The sequence below is a fragment of the Amblyomma americanum genome, chromosome 7 (assembly GCF_052857255.1).
Source record: "Amblyomma americanum isolate KBUSLIRL-KWMA chromosome 7, ASM5285725v1, whole genome shotgun sequence".
Taxonomy (NCBI): domain Eukaryota; kingdom Metazoa; phylum Arthropoda; class Arachnida; order Ixodida; family Ixodidae; genus Amblyomma; species Amblyomma americanum.
In genome coordinates, this window is record NC_135503.1 from 37,907,267 (window position 1) to 37,928,354 (window position 21,088).

Consider the following 21,088-nt stretch of genomic DNA (forward strand, 5'->3'; position numbering starts at 1 on the left):
GAAAATGGTGGTTATTTAAGTGCAGCCACTGAGCTGTTCCGAGGAGCGCTTTCTTCTTATACGCAGGATTGAGGAAATAATACGCGCGACAAGAGAGATAAATTATTTTGAGCTGCTCGGAAGACGCCCAGTTACTTTCTATGGTGAACTTCCTGCACGCTTCTTCGATGCGCGGCAATATCTTGGTAGCGTCTGAAGAAAGAAAAAAAACGTGTAAAAAAGGAATGAATGGGTTGTTCTATTTTTTTTTTTTTTTTTGGCAACGGGAAAGTGAACGCTGCTTGCGCGGCGCAATAATTTCCGCGGCTCTGGTCCGGGCGGCGTCCCCGCCAAACCCTTTATTACATTTGCCTTTGGCTTCTGTTTGCACGGTCTCCGCTCTGAAAGTTGTTCCTGCGCTTCGCAAAGCACGTCCCTCTTTTAAAGCAAACACTGGCGGCAGCGGCAGCTTTCGCGTGGCGCGCAGCAGAAGCTACCGCGATTATCGACCGCGCGCGACGGCAGCGCTTGGCCCGCGGCAGCCAGGAAGCAGAACGGCAGGACGAGCATCGCGCCTTTCTTTCTCCGCGACGCGCTTCCGCGCATGCGCGAGACGCCGGCGTTGGGGAGCGGCCATATTGTCAACAGTAGCGCAGCCGCGCAGCCGGTTCGCGAGTCCGTGGTGCTGCTGCCGCCGCCGCTGTGCGCGTCGGTGTAGGCAGCTGTCGGCGCGCGGACTACGCTTGGGCGCACGCTGCAGTTTCCCGGCAGCTAGTGAATGGCCGCCGATCGGCCTGTTTTGGCCCGTGCAATTCATAGCAAACGAAGCAGTCAGGAGTGCCCTGTGCGCCACTGCACAGATCCATCGTCGGATAGCCCACTGTGCGACCAGCGCTGCTCCCAGGCCCGATGGTAAGCGCCCTTCCTGTCTGCACTGACTGTTGTCCGTGCGAGTGCGCGGGAGGCCGTCTGGACCGGATGTGGTGCGCGGATTTCAGGTTCGCCTTCTCGTTTCCTAGCGCGCGCGATCGCGTCGACGCCAGCTGACGACTTCCACAAGTTGACCGAATTTCAGAAAAAGCACGCACCGAGAGCGATGCAGAAACAACAGAGCTTTGCTTATAAGCCGTTATGTGGTGTATACTTTACGCAGGTGCGCATTCGTGCGTCGGAGTGTTTAAGAAAACACCGATGCTGCGCTTTCCTGAGCTCGCTGCCCCGTTCTCTCAAAATCCGTGACGGAAACAGATAATACGCCGCCTCTCAGTTTTCTCCTTCGGCCTTTCCGTCGATTCTTGGCGATGTAAAAGAGCAAAATGACAGCCGGGACGAAGCGCAACCTAGTTGCCGAAATGATTCGACGGCGTAGCTTGGATGGTGCTCTCGAAAATACGTGCGAAGAGCTGTTTTCAAGTTGCTGTCGCAGCGCGTGGCTGTTCGGAGACCTTGTATGAACAGGCTTTGACAAGGAGCGCCTTTTCAGATGCTGCCTCTCTGCATCGTCGTTCTCTTGATGGTGAACGCTGTACCACATTTTTCTTTCCGGCCGGCTGCTGACGCATTGTGCAGCTTTTAGCCGTCGTCGCGAGCGTCGTTTCTCTTTTGTAGTCCTTTTTAAAGCGACGGTTCGTACATCCCAGCTGGCATTTTATGGCGTTTGCGTCGGTGATATCGGACGCGCGGAAATGCCTGCGCGCGGAGCGGGATAAAAAAAAATAAAGGAAAAGGAAAGTCTGTGTTTGGTGTCCCCGTTGCAGCTATTCTGGCTGCGCGATTTTCGCTAGGAGCTCGACTGTCTGCCATTTACGCCCCTCTTCTTGGACTGGTGCGCTGGAAACGCGAGAGCGCTCCTTGCTCTGTCAGGCTTTCCGGTAATTCGAGAGCGGACGTGCTTAGCATCGCATCAGACAACATGGATGAGTCGTCGCCTCTACCCATGTAAAAAAGGCGGCCAGCGTTAGTTTATTTTAAACCATTCACTGTTCGGCAGTGCTTCCAAAGCGTGACCTCATTTGTTAGACTCATTATTGTTCTTTAGTTGAGATCTCGTTGCCGGATCTGTTAAGGTCTTTTGTCTCAAGTGTACGGGCGACACAGATGAATGCTTTCATGATACTAATACGAAAGAAGGGCGATGTCAAGATACAGGAATTGCAGAATGGTTAGATTACTGTCCGTTACCAACGAGTTAATCACTGATAGAATTACCGAGATAGTTGCTAATGGAATCAAATTAGTGTTAACCTTCAGTCAACACAGAGAACAAGCTTTTCCCAATGGTCTGTCGACAATCGATAGCGTTCAGGTTATCAATCAGGTTGGGAGAAATGAGCACAACACAACGGGTCGATACATACGCGATCTCTTAGATTACGAAAGAAAGAGTTTCCGTGGGAACGCCATCAGTCGGGGATTACGTAACCGCGGAGGAACCACATTTGGAACCACTGCAAAACATCTGCACGGACGGTGACGTAGCTAGCATAGTCATTCGTCAGACGTGCTATAAAATACCAGTCGGAAAGGATCTCAGCCATGAAGACGTAACTTTGTAATTTTAGTCGAGTGCGTGTCCACAACGAGTATTCATAGCTGGAGTGGGAAAAGGGAAGAAGTATATAGGCGCAAGGGCTGGTGAACAGTGTATGCTGTTTACCCTCGGGCTTCTTATGGGCATGTATTGAAAGATACTTAGCCGCCAGCTTCCAGACCCCTGTGAACACGAGACAACAGCACAGTGGCGAAAACCGTCGCCTCGAGCCTGTAGCTTCAGCCACCGCATAACCGCAGTGTGTTATACTTCTGTCGTGCTGAGAGTCGAACCGTCCGAAGATCCTGCAGGCCGGCAATTGTTAAGATATATTGGGGCAAATAACTGCGGTTTCCTCAATCCTTGTGCCAAGCTTCTTTCATTGGTCAGCTACGTTGTAAATATTCTCTTTTGTGTTCGGCTTCTGACAGTTCATTTCGTTGCGTCTTTGAGTTCAGCTTTCGGCTGCAGGACACCGTCGCTCATTCTGCGAACGCGTTGAAGGACCTGTCTCGACGATAAGTGGGGATTATTACACTTGCATGTATGCTTGGCCTAAACGGTGTGTGTACAGCCTTTGTCAAACGTTTAGAGTCTAAGGGGATTTTCTTCTGGGCCACGCCGGGTTGTTCTTTAAGCAACAAAGTTACAAATCTCTTGAATGTAGGAGAAGCTCTGTTCATTACCTGTCCGAAGGTTAGGACCACCACGTATGCTACAAAAAGAGTCCCACTACGTGGCTTAGAAGCAAACTCCCCTGGGCTATAAACTTTTTACTAAGGCTGTCGATTTTATCATCAGCCTAGCTACGCACACTGCAGAAAAAAGGCCTGCTCCTGTGCTGTCTGCCCCGCAAACTATGTGCAGTTATCTCTGAAGGACCGTAGATGAAAAGGTGTGTGAAGTGACGGTTGCAGCCAGTGACGCTTTGATTCTTTCGCTTTCCATAGACTACATGCACCATTACGCATGCGATCTCTTTCTGAAAGATCTCCCTTTCGCCTGCTACGAGCAGTCGAGCAGGCTACTCAGCACTGAACCTCCAGGCTCTCAGACGGTGACGTAAGCTTCTGGAAACCGATGCCCTCGTGACGGGAAACTGGAGCGACAGTTCTGTTCGGAAAGGCGAACTGGCAACGATAAAACCGAAGACGCGGAGAACCGGTTTCGCGCGGTTCCGTATATGCGTGTACGGACGGGGCGTTTCTTCGGGGCTGCGTTGTACCGTTATAATGCTAAGGTTGCATCATGCTAAGCACAGCGTATTCCGTAGTCGATCGCCGTCGTCCTAGTCGTCTTGCCCATTTCGAGATCCGCGCCATTTCTTTTTCCTTCGACATGTACAGATATAAGCAATGCGAAAGCGGACACTTTATTAGCATAAAGTGATTTTTTTTTTCTGAGTAGCTTTTCTCTAATTCGGGATCCGTTTAAGCTTTTCAGGTTCAGTGCAGAAGAAGAAGCTTTTGTTTAATTGGTCATTGCGCAGGTTATAAGCGATTTTTCTTCACGAGTGCTAATCATCGGTGCTTGCATCTCGCGTACAACCGCGCCATAACTCTTCGGAAGCGCGCCTGCTTTTTGCTCGATCGTACGGCAACTGGTGACGAAGTGGTACTGGACAAGAAATTTCGAGAATCACGCGATTGTGAGAGGTCTTGGCTGGAACCTTGTTGACGCCTCCAAATACGTCTCTGAGGCTTGAAAACGCAAGTTCGCGCTCATGTCTGAAGTGGCCTTAAATCTCTTTATACGAGCGCTGCCATGTATTTCCATTTTGTTTTCATGAATTGCCGAAATGTGCCAGTTTTTATTGTTGTGATCCGTGGCGTTATTGTAGTCACTGTAGGTTAATGATAATAGAGGCTGCTCTACAATATCTTCCTATAAGCTTTACTTTAAACTGAATTAGTCTCTAACTATTATAGCGTTGAAGATTGCGATTGGAACATAATAATGTTGGCGTCAGTAATTAGAAATTAGCATATCATCGGTAATAGGTCGGGAAAGCACGAAAGCTATCTCCTTTCGTCCTGCCCTCCGAGTGCGCACTGAGAACTCAGCGCTACGGAATAGTATGCATACGTGGTTCAGAACCAACGAAAAGTAAAGGCCATCTAACATAACGCTCTAGGAATGGCACAGCAAATAAGGTGGTGCTGTAAAATCATTAAAAAAAAACACAACTGTTTATCTCGCTCCTTTTATGGCAGGGTATGGCAGGGAAGACCTTTTCACGTATTGCGAGAAAGTGCTTGCGCGGTCCTTGGTCAGACTTGCGTGCAGGATTCATAACGCCGCACAATAATGTCGTAAGGTCATATATAAAATGCATTTAGACGACCCAGATGTTTGGATAGTTGTTACTGCGGGCCAGCTTGTCATTTGCGTCACCTTCGGCCGTGTGATTCTGTGGTTCTGTAACCTTAGAAAATTTTCCCGGTAGCTCGAAGTATACGATTAAACTCTACCGGAAGCAAATACAAATATTCATATAGTCATTGTAAATCAATGCAGACGTAATCGGCAGCGCATGCATAGTATTTTGAAAATCAAGTGCATATTTAACTGACGAGTATTAACAAGCGAGCTAAGTACGGAGATGAGGGTTAGTGTGGGGTTAAGGCAGAAAAGATTACCGCGCAGTAAACTAACTCTTAGTTACAGAATGGTTTGTGCGGCCATTTAGCCCATCACGCTCAGCACACACACGTGCACTGACCCGTCAGATTAGCCGAGTTACGCTAAGCAAAGAAAATAAATGAACGAAGCCGCTTGCCTGCACTATATTATAGTGCGCACTGATAAACTGCGCAAGTTAAATGGGGACGGCATGCAAATAAGCCGCATGACCGGCGGCAATATCGATGTCTGATATGGGTTTCTTCTAACGCCATTTAATCGTCACAACCGTCTCGAAGCATATCTTTTTAACTGTAATCAATGGGTGGCTATATCAACACGAAAACGGGCCTCGCCAATCAGAATACTTAAAACGGGAAACTTCAAGCCTGATTTCGGAAGGTGTAATGGCATTGCAGCGCATGAACAGGCGTCACTCACCGATGACACACTGTCGGAATGAATCCTCGGCATGCAGTGCATCCCTTGAACGCACGATATTGTAATATTGTACTAAGTGCTCCTTCGGAACCGTGCGCACACATGTATACATACCTCACAGCGGTAACAGCAAGCTTATACCAGAGACTGTATACGCATGAGGCATGGTGTACAACGCCAGGGCACAGTCATCACATTCCGGGCGCTGCACAAGCAAACGCGAAACGTCAGACGTGGCAGGAGCCTGCGAAGAGCAGAATGGCTTCTTTCCCATTTCGTGCGCTACGCGTTGCAGGCTGGGCACAGAGGGTGGGTTTCGAGAAAGACATATTAACGCGCCGATAGTGTTAAAGGCCCCGTTGTCCAGAAAATCTGGTGTCAACGTCGGTCTAAGCGTTGTCGGCGTTGTGGGCGAAAAATCACGAGCATAACTCTGGCCGGTGGTGCCCAGAGAGCAACCTATAGATAGGTAGGTGGACCACCTAGGTTTGACCTTGAAGCGTCATCACAACCTTCCCACCGGATGCTGGGCAAATTGCCCACCGTGGTAGCTCCACGGAAGTTAAATTAATCTTTCGTAGCTCGGGAAGAGCAGCCTGGTTCCCACAAGCTCCACCGATGGCAGCACCTGTCATTGCAGGGCAGTGGAGCATCGCTTAACCGCTGCACCACTGCGCCATTAGGGGTGTGAGGACTCCCAGGGATCTATGAATGTAGACAATGAGCTTGTGTATGTATAGGAATTAACCCATTATGCCATAGTGTCATACCCTTAAGGCGGAGCTTAAGTATGCCGTCCAATTTTTTCTTTTTTCATGGCGACGGGGTCCTCGATAAGCGTCGGATGCAAGTGGCCGTAGAGAAAAAAAAAATATTTTTCTTCATTTTTTTTTTCATTACGTGGGGGGTCGTCGAGCCATTTATAAGTTACCATACCGAGCGCCTCATTTTGTATGTTACAGACTCGCGAAAACTGATTTTCCGTATAGTTCACACGGCAGATTCTTCCGAATTAACTGATAGGTCGCCATTACTCAGGCACTGTAACCTTTACATCAGCCAATAATAAAAAAACATCAAAACAACCCTAGCTGTATCGTTCATTTTAGCGATAATTACTGCTTGTAACTGTTGTATAAATAGTTTTGTAGGTTACCAGTACTAGATATATATGGACGGGAGCAGTGTGCATGTGAAACAGAGTAAAATTTCTGCTTCTCACGCTGACATACCGTCACATGAGTGTAAGATGAGACATGAGAGAGCCGCTAGGCCCGCCTTAGCGACAGTGTAAGCGCGCTTCTTCATCCGAAGCGTTGGCAGTGCGAAACCAACTTTTCGATTTTATTCGACGGTGCGATATTTTCTGTCGTTTAAATTTAGCGCGCACTGTAAAGCCAGGCCAATGTCAACGCCGCGAGTTTAAGGGCGCGCGTTTTTTTTTTTCTTGTGTAGACTCTAGGTTGGAATCTCAACGTCGTCATCACTTTTTTTTTTGCTTCTTTCAGAAGACTCGTTGCGAATTTGACCGACTGTGGCACGCCTTGTGGCTGACGTAAGCGGCGCCCTTTCGCGCGTCAAGGAATCGCCATGCAAGCCCAGACGTCTCCCACCTCGAATGATGGTAAGGAGAACTGTGCGTGGCATTTTGTGTGTGACCCCAAAGGCATCTGGTTGGGGCGTGACCACGGAAACCAGCTGTGCTCCGCTCTGCACGCGCTCTTCCCCACCACGCTCCTCATTATACTGGGAGCACTGCTATAGTTTAGGCGTCCGCTTGTCTCCTGCTGAACTTTTCTTCATTTTTCGCTCCCCCTACTTCTCTCCCTCTCCGATGTACACACAGCAGCGATAGTAGCCCATTAGTGGCCCATATCCACTCCCTAATCCCGATAATACCATGATGCCGACTGCCTAGAACCCACTGACGACAGCGTCCGACGCTAAGTTCTTCCTGAAAGGTTCGTCGGTGTACAGTTGTGCGTTTGAGAACAGTAAAATACGAAAGTGACACGAGACAGGAGTTGATAGCGTGCGTGATTGTGAGCTTTGCCCTCTCGTCGAACATGTCTGCCAGCAAATGGTGGACAGGCGTGCAGGAATCTGTTTCTATTAGGCTCTTTCAGACAGGTTAATCCTTATAGGGACTTGAGTGTGGACGTGCATATGAGACTTTTTAAATAAACAGGTCGAGGGTTGCCGCCCCAGTGGACAGTGTACTGTGCTCTTAGAATAAGAAAGAGTTGAAGATTAAAAGGACACTGAGGAGAAATTGAAGTTGGCTTGTATCGTTAGAATGCCAGCTCCTGGTCACAAAAACGCCACTCTTACTGAAAACAAAGCTCTTGTAAGGTAGGAAATAGCAAGAACCAAAATACAGGTATCGCCGCCACAGGCCAATCTCGCAAGTACAAGCGTGATCATATCATAGACTAGAGGCGCCACATTTGAGGAATTTTCATTGCTACATAGCCGCGAATCTCTGAGGCTGACAAAGGAAGGTTGCGCGGTTCAATATTGAAGTAAGTTATGTTTTGAAACCGATAGTGCACTTTTATCACACAGTGAAGGCAGACAAAAGACAACCTGAATATTGGAAGCAAAGAAAACCGATGCTTGGTGGCGCCACAGGCGGCTAGGAGAGTTTCGGTTTGTTATGGCGCTTCGCGTCTATGGGCTTTGCAATAGTATGATGCACGCTTTAAATACGGGTGTGCAAAGAAACTTTCCTGTCACCTTTGTACAGAACATGGCATTTTCGACAAAACTAGGTGATTCTTCATGCGGACGTGACTAATTCGAGCTGTGTACATTCGCATCCATAAAATATGGAGCACGCTTCGCTTCTCTGATAAAACTCGTCTCACGCTTTACCTAGCGAAAATTGGAACCTGATAATATCTATGCTAACAAATGCAACTGGTGATCTCACGTTGAAGATAACACGTTGCAATGAAAACGCACGATTATTATCAAGTGTACAGATAGCATTTTTCGCATTTAATTGTGTCGTTGACTGTACATCCGGTGCGCGCCGGATTCAGAGCTGCCAAAATACGACCGTGTTGACAAAACTCGTGACAATTTCCACTCTTTCAACACTCCAAACATTTCCTGCTTTTCTGCCTCGCCGTTGGTTTATATTGAGCTCATGTCGCTTCTCCGATGCGCATCGAGAGCAGTGCGAAACAAGAGTTGGCATGGTTGCGAGAGCCGTGTAATATCAATGTCCTCCTTAAAAAAAAAGCCACCACATAGGAAGGAAACGCTTAAAAGAACACGATTACAAGGCGCAGGCAGCTGCGGCTCCTGCTCAGTCAAACTATAGTATATTCTAGGCACTATAGTCAAACGCAGCTGCGGCCGGCCGCACAAGTCAGCATGGCGGTCATGACCAGACCACTAACTAGATGGCGCCCACGGCCGTGGTAGCTCATTGGTTAGGACGCTCGTCTACTGAGTCGGAGTCATAGAGTTTCTTACTATTAACAAGAGGGAAAGCTGGAGCCCCGCCTGTGGAAGTTTGCATGGAACTTCCTCTAGACAACCTGAACCACCATGGGCGCCATAAGCATCATGCGGTGGAGAGCTACCAACTGCAGAACTACAACTTTTGGCCAAAAAATAATGCAAAAACAAACGTTGTTCAGTAATCAAGAATGCCTTAGCATTCAATATCCTGTCTGTAAATTGCAACAAACGAGCAGAAAAGCATGTAAATATAAAGTTTGACCAAAATAAGCGATGGCTTGCTCTCCTGTTGGCCAACCATTGCACACCACAAAAACAAATATCTCGTGCTTAAAACACGCATTTTTGAAAAGAAATCTGTTTGCAAAAAAAATGTTGTTTGAACACTTTAAGAAGTTTTTTAGTGACATTTAAAAAACAGAAATCATTTATTTGCGTCGTGTGCTGTTGCGTTTTCGCTACTATGGCTTTTGCGCACTACGTTTGCGCCAAAGTCAGTGCTGTGGCATGTTGCAAGTTGCGCGTCCGCGCCGTAAGTGTCGCCACGGTCGGAACGATTGCAGCGATCCTGGTATCTGGCGGCTCATGTGTTCTAGGTTTCCATAATGGAATTTATTAATTTTGATTTTTAGAACGATTGTCACTGATATTGCAATGCCCAAGATGCCTAAAATCACTTTTGTACATCGATTGTCACTACTGATGTTTCCTTTAATAAACTGTTCTTTGGAGAAAACTATTTACGTTTTTGGTACTCGAGCGAGCGCCCTAAGCAGCTGCTAATCAGCCGCGCTGGCCGCGCCGCCAACTCCCAGGCACCGCCACCGTCGCATTTCAAAATCGTCCCCATTGGCTCTACGGGAATGTCACACCCTTGCCAAAGTCGTCTGCGCCGTGGACGAAACGATATATCTTAGTAACGCCACTCTCTCGTCGTGAAAACTACCAACTGTCCCGCATCAAGTAGCTCATCGCCCCATGATGCTTTGAGCGCCCATGGTGGCTCAGGTGCAGCGCCGCCAGTTTTCCCTCTAGTTAATAGTAAGAAACTCTATGGTCGGAGTTCCCGGGTTTGAACCCGGCCGCTGCGGGCGCGCTTCGATGGAGGCGAAACGCAAAAGGCGCCCGTGTGCTGGGCGATGTCAGTGCACGTTAAAGATCCCCACGTGGTCGAAATTATTCCGGAGGCCTCCACTACGGCACCTCTTTCTTCCTTTCTTCCTTCACTCCCTGCTTTATCCCTTCCTTTACGTAGGCATGGCTCAGGTGTTCACTGAGATATGTGAGACAGTTACTGCGCCATTTCCTTTCCTCAAAAACCACCGTGGTGTGCAGAGTATGGCATGCAGCGGCAGACTTTGTCGTCGTTTTCGGCACTGCCGCTCGTTTCGAGCTAGATTGGGTGCATAATATTGCTACCGCGGAACGGGCGACACAGCTAGGAGGAGTCGATGTGACCGAGATGCGCATTTCCTTAACGCGAAGTTTTTTTTTTCTTGTTTTGCAGTTTCCAAGGGCCGAGCGAGCAGCATGCGCATGGAACCCCTTTGCGGAGCACCGGTGAGCGATCCCGCATGCTAGGAAGATAGGCAGCTTATCTAAATTGCCTCGGGTCCTGTGCACGGCGATTTCCATCCTGCGGCAGCAGCCTTTCGACTGGCGGTGTGCTGTGCCTCTCTCTCCCTTGCTTGCCGAGTTGTTGCGCCTATGTCATGCAGTTTCCGTTTTGCATGCAGCTTGGGAGCAACGGAGAGGCGTGAACGATGAGAGCGCCCTCGCATGGCTTTTCAATTCAGGAGCATGCTAAGGGTCTGCCTTGTTGCGCTTTGATGAGTAAACTGGGACCTTCGTGAGAAAGGGTGCAGGAACCGCCCCGTGCAAGTTTCTTTGCGCTGCGAGCGGACATCAACAGGAGATATTGAGGCGCGTTCTTTTGCACTTTTTACACTGCTATGCGCATGCGCGCGCGCTTCTTCTCCTTCAGCTCCGTCTGTTGAAAATAAAACCGCCAGATCCTATACTGCACATGCGCAGTTCATGTTAGTGACAGGTGTATGCGACAGATGGCGGCAGCTGTCAATCACACGACACTTCGCAGGAGCAGCTGGCTGGCTCCTCGCGGAACCGGATCGCGCCTGCGTCTCCCACGTGCGTTTGTTTTCAAGCCGTAGCAGGCGAATTTCCACGTCTCCCCAGAGGGCGCCACTTCTTGTGAAGAAAGGGAAAAGGAAAACGATGAGGGTGAAGTTGAAAGACAAAAAGAGAGCAGCATGGATAACAGTACAAATATAAAGGGACACTGGGGACTACTACACCTAATTATTGTTCTCAGTGAAAATTAATTGTCTGGCTCTTTCTGGTTACTTAGGTGTTTGTCCGGCAACGGAGGACCCATTCATCACCGAGAAAAATTTGATTTAAAAATCTTCCCGCCAGTCAATTCAAGCTAGTGACCGAAAAGGGCGGGTTGCCACCGGTTTGAAGTAAAGGCGATGTAGCGTAGCCTCAGGGATCCGCAACGAAAAATGATCCGAAAAGGTCCGGTGGACGGACCTTGAATATGAATCCTTGGCACGCTTGGAGATCGCCTTAGGTCCTGTGCGTTCCATCGGGGACTCTCTGACATCCAGACACCCCTCCCAGCGGTCAAGCGCGACGCCAAGAGAAATACCAGCTCATTCTCGAGAGGCTACGCACAGAATCATCACAACAGGAGTCCCACCATTTGAACGAATCTACGGCGTCTACTTCAACGCAAGGTGTCCAAGTTGATAGCATAGAAGATCATCCTCCTGTTTATTTCCGCTGGAGCGAATCAGACGTCATCGCTCCTGCTTTTGTTGAAGCCGAGCTCGGATATGTTAAGAATGAACTACATAAAAGATTCCCATCTCGCTCAGTGACTGCAATAGCCCAGGAAAGGCACAAGAAAACTTATCAGGATGCCCTCGCTTTGGCAGTGGCAGCAAGAGTTTCCAAGGCCCCCATCTTCCCACCATTCTCCACTCAACAACCTCCTCTCGAACATATGACCATCGATTCCGAGGAAACTATTAGTTGTCTTTGGGCAGCTGGCATCGATGACGTTGCCCTTGCTTCGTCTTTGGCATCTGTCCCCATAACTGTCGCCGTTCTTGAGAAGATTTACAAAATATTTGGAGTGCGTGTGACCCCCAAAACAGCGTAGCCAGCCTCCATCTCCTGCAGCAAAAGGGAATCGCAGCCAGCAACGACGAGCTCGGTTTTCGGAACACCAACGACTATATGCCCTTGGGGCCAAAGTTCTTGGCGATCACCTCTTGCTAGGTGGTAAACCTGGCGGCTGTCCTACAGCTGATCTCCACGACACCTACGACCCAATTTTCGGCGAAGACGGCGCTTGTCAAAGATCCACTTCAATCAAAAGTCCAGCTTGAAATCGATGAAACCCTTTACTCTGAGGACGAAGTGCTGCTTGCCTTGAAATCTCTCTCGTCGAAAACAGCTCCAGGCCCCGATGGGGTCACAGTGAAAGAGCTTGCAAAGATTCCAATTCCAATTCTTGAATTAATAATGGTTAACTGGCTTGCTTTTGCCTTCATCCCACAGGAGATGAAGGAATCTAGAACCACATTCATCCCGAAGTGCCTGCACCCCAAGAGTGTAGGCGCTTTTCGCCCCATATCTATTTCCCCCGCCTTATACCGGTTGTTCTCGAAGCTTACGCTCATTCGATTAGAGGCAACCAACAAATTCAACTCCTTTCAGTCTGGTTTCTCCGCTGACCGTTCCACTTCAACAAACCTAATAATTCTCCAGGGAATAATGAAAACCTGGAAGAAACAGCGAAGGGCCTTCTTTGGTGTCAGCCTTGACATCTGGAAGGCATTGGACTCCGTATCAGATCATGCAATTTTTTTCCGCTCTGGAGGCTTGCGGCGTGCCCTCCAGATCCTATTATCCAAAGAAACTGCAGCACTGTGTTCCAGTGTGCTGGGACCACAGACAATGTTCGGGTATCCCTACGTCGTGGCATCAAAGAGGGGGACCCTCTGTCGCCCTTTTTATTCAACGCAGTCCTGGATCCACTCCTCGACAAACTCAACGATCTTAGACTTGGTGTACCTATTGCCGACACTTCCCTTTCGGCAATGGCCTTTGCCGACGATTTACTCTTGATGTCGGACACTCTTGAGGGTCTGCGCTCACTGTTGAAGATAACTTCTGAGTACTTAAATAACGTCAATCTTCACATCAATCGTGCAAAATCTCAATCTTTTGTTTGGAGGCCCAACCATTGCGCCAAGAGCTTCTACCGCAATCTTCCTGACAGACATCGCTGGCTGCTCCGTGAGCAGCAATAATCCCAATGAACCAATCAAATATCTAGGCATATCCTTCTTTGTTAATAAAAATCCACAGGTCGAATCTACCAAAGCGGTAGATTTGCTCCACTTAATCTCAAAAGCCTCTTTGAAACCGTTCCAGAAACTGGACTGCTGGCGCCAGCTGGTTTCACCAGCTTTCCTTTATGGCGCCTGCAACACATTTTTGGTGGAGTCGGAGTCTGCGCATTTCGAAAAGCTCCTCCGCAACAACAAAAAAAAAAACATTCTCTACCTTCCCCGAAGTTTTCCAAGTTCCCACATCTGACTGCCCTCCATGTGTGGAGGGCTTGGCTTCATTCAGCTGGAGCGTACTGCACTTAGCGTGCACTTCAAGGCACTCTGTAGAATGTTACGTCTCAACGAGCCTTTTATTGCGTCCCTTTTCAAATCTGTCCTCCAATCTCATTATGACCGCATCGCCAACGTCTTTCAAGTTCCGGCAGGCATTACATCAGCCGCCTATATCAATGTTGCCTCAATATGGTGGAAGGAGTACATCGAGAGATATAATGACAAGGAACTTTTTGCACATACTAACCAGCCATTGGCCAACACATGGTTTGGCTACCACTCCAAGTATCTCAAGGACGGAGACCGCATTCGAGCAATGCGGCTCCGAACAAATCTTTTTCTAACGCGCTTTCTAACAAACAGTTCCGACCCCAGCGCCCGCCTGTGTCGCAGGTGTGGTGAAAGGAATGGAACAGCATTCCACGTGTTAAAAGAATGCAAATCTGTATCTCTGCCGCGCACTGAGCGCCACAACTTCATTAGTCGCCAAATTGCTCGCCTGGCTAGGGAGCAACACCCAAATGCAATAGTCGAAGAAGAGCTCACTTTCATTTCACCCGATGGGGTGAAATTGAAACCAGATATAGTTCTCATGACTTCCACCGAAGCAATAGTTCTTGATGCCGCCATCGTTTGGGACGCCAACGAGGGCATGTTACTCTCGAAATGCACTGAAAGATCCAATAAATATGCGTGTCTGGAGCAACACTTTCCAAACAAGAAATTTCAATCTTTAGGTGCGGCGTTTGGCGCACGCGGCATGTCTTGTACAAAGACACTTGCTGTTTGTCAACGCCTGGGCCTCTCCCAGGAGGACGTTGCCTGGCTAAGTGCCTGAGTTTTACTAGGCAGCCCTATCTGCCTCAACCGCTTAACGAAGCGCTGAATTTTTTTTTAGCGTGAATTTTTTTACAAACACCTCACCACCTCGACTGCTGCGGGACTATTTTATTTAGTTATTTTTCCTTGTTGGGGTCATCGTTTTATATCTTTGAAGGCGTCTTTGCATACACATGTTTCTAATTTCCTCCTCGGTTAGCGTAACGACAACCTGGGAAGCCAGTGCAGGTGCAGCAGACCAAAAGCAGTGGGGCTTCGGCCCTGCCTGCTCTGGCCGGCCAATGCCGCATTTTGTTCACCTCCCGATGACCCCTTTTACACCCCAGGGAAATTTACGTTTTTAGCCTCAGGGATCCGAAACGAAAAATCGGTGCCGACGCACGCATGTTACTTTCGAAATTGGCCAGCGAGGGCGACACCTATTTAATTTTTTGCTTGCTGTTCTAGCTTCTAAACGCTGTTTTCGGTGAGAGTGGTCTACGATTGGAACGTGGTACCCTAGGCGAACTTCTGTTTGTCGTCAGTGTCCCTTGAACCTGGCTCATTATGACAGTTCTCTGAGACACTGTTTATGTGTTTCTTGGTGTTAGCGAGATATAGTTGTAAATGTGTTTCACGTTTCATTTCCAGACGATGCCGCCTGACTGGGTACCGCTGCCAGGACGAGGCGAATGGAGGCAGCCTCTCCTTCGTGAACACTGAAGAGTAAGTCTTTCGTCCGGCGTATTCAGCCTTTTATTTTCCTCTTGTCGCATTGTGTGTGTGTGTGTGTGTGTGTGTGTGTGTGTGTGTGTGTGTGTGTGTGTGTGTGTGTGTGTGTGTGTGTGTGTGTGTGTGTGTGTGTGTGTGTGTGTGTGTGTGTGTGTGTGTGTGTGTGTGTGTGTGTGTGTGTGAGAGAGAGAGAGAGAGAGATTGGTTTTGTCGCCAGTCAGCGTTTTCAACCCCCTCTCTAGAATATCGGGGAGGCTCGAACGAAGCCCGTCAGACAGCTTGGCTCGGTTCGTAAAGATGCTTCAGTCGCACCACTTCCGAGCTCCGAGCCGTTCTTCTGAGTTAATTTACTTCAAATTGAGTATAGTGCAACATGGTCTTCGGTTGTGGAGCATCGCGAACGCATCACGAAAAGCTTCTGGCATGAGAAACCTGATGTTATCAGCCGCTCTGAAAAAGTGGACAAAACTTTCAAAAGATTCCCCGAGATTACGTGCAGCAGTGCACAGCACTTATGGTTTACACTGGACTGCTAGGTACCACAAGCAAGATCGTGCTATAGGATACCTCCCTCCTTCTTCGTGCTCAGGATGGACTGGAGAAAGCCCTTGGTACTGAGGGGAGACAGATCAGCGCCTACTAAGCGCTGCTCCGTCGTCGCTTCATATATAATCAGATACAACTCGAGTAAGAACCGGAAGATGCCCCTTAAAGGATACCCTCCAGCCAATGGCGTCGACCGATTCTCGTGACGTCGTTGTTAATCCCCTTTGACCTGCTACTCTGAAATGCCAGGGGTATGACAAATGAAAGGGCACTAACCGCGGCTTGATCAGATTAACCGCGGCGTCATTGTCTGCAGGGCTTTCTTTGAGGAACATCTGCAGCTTCGTTGGCGAGTTGAATCCGACTGCAGTGTCCTTTTCTTGTTGCGGTATAATCAGCCCCTATAATTGAACACCGACTTACCCAAGTGGGCTGCTTCTTATTAGTGAATTCTATACCACCTCGCCTTTCGCACCTCGTCTTCGGCAGCTCCATCGCTCCTCTCCTCTTGTTTCCCTTTTGTAGAGCAGCATAGAGGGCGCTGGACCACGGCCGAAATTTTACGGTGTTCCCATAAATGCATTTCCCCTCGCTGTCTTTGAATGACACAAATGTGTTGCCTGATGTTGCCGCAATGTGAATATAGCTATTGCCCTTCTCCAGCGCATGCATGCACGAGATTAACGTGATTTGTGGCAAAAGTGTGCACCACATCACCCGCGTGACGAGTTATGCCCGACTGTACGGTCTTACCGTCGCACACGTGTGATCAATGCTGCGTCTGCGCAGTCGCTGCGTAGTTACTGACAGACTCCTCGCCGGCTTTGAGTCCTCGAGCTCGCAGGCGTTTTTTTACTTCGCGTTCTGGTGCGCAGGGCGGTAGTAAGGGTTCATGTATAGAACGGCTGCAGCGAAATAACCGCTCGATCAAGTTTATCACTGCTATGGGGATATATGAAAGCACTGGGGCGGTGAGTGCGTCGTGTACGCTTAAGAAGCAAATCGTTTATCGGCCGAACGTAGTATGCAAGAGAGGATGGAACCCACTCAGTGTGCAACGAAACTGGCTTGCACAGTCGACGGTTAGGAAAACAACATTGCTGCACCATGCCGGTCAACCCGCGTCTTTTTATTATATCCGTTCATCTCAGTTGGCCACTGTCGCCGCATGCGAGGAAATGTCGCTAACATCGACTTACATGCATACCCTGAAATCCCGTGTCCATCTTGCGCCGAACAGGGAAAATAATAATAATAATAATTGATTTTTTGGGGGAAAGGAACTGGTGCAGTATCTGTCTCATATATCGTTGGACACCTGTACCGCGCCGTAAGGGAAGGGATGAATGAGGGAGTGAAAGAAGAAAGCAAGAAAGAGGTGCCGTAGTGGAGGGCTCTGGAATAATTTCGACCACCTGGGGATCCTTAACGTGCACTGACATCGCATAGCACACGGGCGCCTAGCGTTTTGCCGCCATAAAAACGCAGCCGCCGCGGTCGGGTTCGAACAGGGAGGATAGAAATCTTGCACTTGCGTGATGCAAGCAGCGTCGAGAGCGTAAGCCGCGCGGTGATATAGCGGCAGCGGAAAGTCGACACAATGCTATCTGCTCTAACACAGCCTGTATCCGTGTCGCAGTGCTATTTGCATGGGCGCCGGTTTTTTCTTTCTTGCCCCCAGTGGACTTCCGAACTGTGATGGCACGATGAAGGACTCGAACATGTGTTTGACGGGGTCTGCGTCCTTGCTTCGGCCATTCTAAAGGTGAGCAGCCCGACGTGTATCCAGGCGTAGAGCTTCCATTGTACAGAAGGCTGGATGTATGGATGTGCGCGGCAGGCCGTATCATTGAAGCGCCACAGGCAGTGAGGCGTTGAACTGCGCCATCCAAGAGGCGTCGTGTGCCGGAGCATCGCGCCTCCGCTGAGGCGCGTCAAGCGGTGTAAAACGATTCGCGCGTGCAACACCTGCATCTGGTTTCAAAGCAGTCTCAACACTGCAGGGACGTCAGGTCGTTAAGACGAGGCTCTTTGCGGAGTTCCCTTTAGAAGCTCGCTGCAACCATTTGTAAGGCGTTTAAATTAGCGCGATGTACTTATTCTCATCGCAAGCGCATCTCACAAGGCATTGCTTAGCCTCACTGCTCTCGTACCATCAAGAGAGAAAAAAAAGAAGGAAAACAATGCAGCCCTGGTCGAGAGGGGATTTCAACCGCAGCCGAATTGGGAGCGAGGTTGACGCTGTCTGATTGCGATAACTTGTGTGATTTGAATGCGGGATCGAGTGGCATGAAGTGGGACACGTGAGGTAGTGGTGCTGTACCACTCGAGGAGGCGCATTATGTTTTGAAAGGGCCTGCTTGGCCCTGTTTCGCTGCTTGAAATAATAATTGGTTTTGGGGGAAAGGAAATGGCGCAGTATCTGTCTCATATATCGTTGGACACCTGAAGCGCGCCGTAAGGGAAGGGATAAAGGAGGGAGTGAAAGAAGAAAGGAAGAAGAGGTGCCGTAGTGGAGGGCTCCGGTATAATTTCGATCACCTGGGGATCTTTAACGTGCACTGACATCGCACAGCACACGGGCGCCTTAGCGTTTTTCCTCCATAAAAACGCAGCCGCCGCGGTCGGGTTCGAACCCGGGAACTCCGGCTCAGTAGGCGAACCCGACCGCGGCGGCTCCGTTTTTATGGAGGAAAAACGCTAAGGCGCCCGTGTGCCGTGCGATGTCAGTGCACATTAAAGATCCCCAGGTGGTCGAAATTATTCCGGAGCCCTCCACTACGGCACCTATTCCTTTCTTCTTTCACTCCCTCCCTTATCCCTTCCCATACGGCGCGGTTCAGGTGTCCAACGATGTATGAGACAGATACTGCGCCATTTCCTTTTCCCAAAAGCCAATTATTATTAGTCGAGCGCTCTAACCACTGAGCCACCGCGGGGCCCCGCCGCGGTGGCTCAGTGGTTAGGGCTGCTTGAAATGAAATTGGTTTTTGGGGAAAGAAAATGGCGCAGTATCTGTCTCATATATCGTTGGACACCTGAACCGCGCCATAAGGGAAGGGATAAAGGAGGGAGTGAGAAGCAATGAAGAAGGAGGTGCCGTAGTGGAGGGCTCCGGAATAATTTCGACCACCTGGGGATCCTTAACGTGCACTGACATCGCACCCGCCGCGGTGGCTCAGTGGTTAGGTGCTCGGCTACTGATCCGGAGTTGCCGGTTTCGAACCCGACCGCGGCGGCTGCGTTTTTATGGAGGCAAAACGCTAAGGCGGCCGTGTGCTGTGCGATGTGAGTGCACGTTAAAGGTCCCCAGGTGGTCGAAATTATTCCAGAGCCCTCCACTGCGGCACCTCTTCCTTTCTTCTTTCACCCCCTCCTTTATCCCTTCCCTTACGGCGCGGTTCAGGTGTCCGCCGATATATGAGAAAGATACTGCGCCACTTCCTTTCCCCAAAGACCTATTATTATTATTATTATTATTATTATTATTATTATTATTATTATTATTATTATTACTATTATGACATCGCACAACACACGGGCGCCTTAGCGTTTTTCATCCATAAAAACGCAGAAACCGCAGTGGGGCTCGAAACCGGGAACTCCGGATCAGTATCCGAGCGGCTAACCACTGAGCCACCGCGGCGGGTCATTGTCCCACGTTTCGGCCGACACCCGAACCGCGCCGTAAGGGAAGGGATAAAGGAGGGACTGTAAGAAAAAGGAAAGAACGAGGTGTCGTATTGGAGTTCCCCGGAATAATTTCGACCACCTGGGAATCTTTAACGTGCACTTACATCGCACAGCACATGGGCGCCTTTGCGTTTCGCCTCCATAGAAACGCGGTCGGGTTCGAACCCGGGTACTCCAGATCAGTAGCCGAGCGCTCTAACCACTGAGCCACAGTGGCGGGTTGCACGTGGCTAGGCTTAGCAGCGCGGCGCAGCTCGTTTAGCTGTTCGGCAGCGGCATGATCTAGTTCTTCAACGCGGGCATGTAGACCGCCATCTTGGGCATCACGCGTCGGCGCCCTTGTCCCGCGTGAACCGCTTTCCCAAGCTTGCTTCATACTGCGCGCACCTCTTGCGAAAATTTCTTTGGACGATCCACAGAGAGTCTATACAGACTGTCTGTTGAATGTTTTTGTAAGGAGAGGACGGTGCCGAAGGAATCCAGTGGTTCTCCCGCGGCATTCCCTCACCCTGAAGGGTAGAGCGCCCATACACTTCTGCACAGGGACATTGCCTTTGCGTGCTCCTGTTCTCAGTAGTGTACCTGTGATGCCGTTGCCTTGATGCGGTAATGATTCCGACAGTTAAACAGCTCTAGTAACCTTTGTACAATCTACATTTTCAGGCAGTATAAGCGGGTAAACATAGATTCTCTTTCCGTCTTGCTTCGACGAGCATGCACTCCTTATAAAAATGGTCTATAGACTTTCTGTAGACTTGGTATAGACTCTGTATTGCTTTCCTATAGATATTTCCTTTTGTCTATTCATAGTCTATAGACATAAGCCCACTAAAAGTGTATTGCCATATATATATATATATATATATATATATATATATATATCAGCAGACAAGTTAAAGGAAATGAGGGGCCCGTTTGACAAATTTATGAAGGGAGCCAACAGTCACCGAAACCAAGGTGCATAGGGGAACGTTAGTTTTTTTTTTTTTAATGTGTTATGCTTATCAGTAGGATAATAACTCTTAGATTAATAAATCGCTTAAAGAAAATTACTTATAAAGCAGCAGAAAAAACAACCATGCCGCCGGTGGGATCCGAACCCTCTCAAGGCTCGCTTACACCTAGTAAACATAAATACCCACGAGAGCAGCAGATTGGACAGCCGTCGCCGTAGCTCAGTTGGTAAGAGCACCGGACGCGATATTCGGAGGTCGTGGGTTCGGATCCCACCGGCGGCATGGTTGTTTTTTCTGCTGCTTTATAAGTAATTTTCTTTAAGCGATTTATTAATCTAAGAGTTATTATCCTACTGATAAGCATAACACATTAAAAAAAAAAAACTAACGTTCCCCTATGCACCTTGGTTTCGGTGACTGTTGGCTCCCTTCATAAATTTGTCAAACGGGCCCCTCATTTCCTTTAACTTGTCTGCTGATAGCTTAACGAGGGTCTCGGTTCTGGCAGTCTTAATGCCAAAGGTAGCATAAGAGGGCTCTCGCACAGTTTCCGCCCTCGCCGTTAGATGACGTTCTACGTCACGCTCGCGGTATTACAGGACGTGCTACGTCCGCCGTTATGGTCGAGGGTGGCGCTGGTG

General features: G+C 49.1%; 1 protein-coding gene across 4 annotated transcripts in view; it reads left to right on the forward strand.

The window, feature by feature from the left end:
- The first annotated feature begins 638 nt into the window (after nucleotides 1–638).
- LOC144098916 (uncharacterized) overlaps nucleotides 639–21,088 on the forward strand; it is a 28,439-nt gene continuing 7,989 nt past the window's right edge. The window contains exons 1-4 of one of the 4 annotated variants that reach the window (XM_077631867.1): nucleotides 639–891; nucleotides 7,081–7,196; nucleotides 15,172–15,246; nucleotides 17,480–17,563. The gene's annotated coding sequence lies outside the window, so the exon portion shown is untranslated. Of the gene's footprint in view, nucleotides 892–7,080; nucleotides 7,197–10,549; nucleotides 10,604–15,171; nucleotides 15,247–17,437; nucleotides 17,564–21,088 lie in introns of those variants that run through there. The other 3 variants (XM_077631868.1, XM_077631869.1, XM_077631870.1) reach the window with 3 other exon arrangements.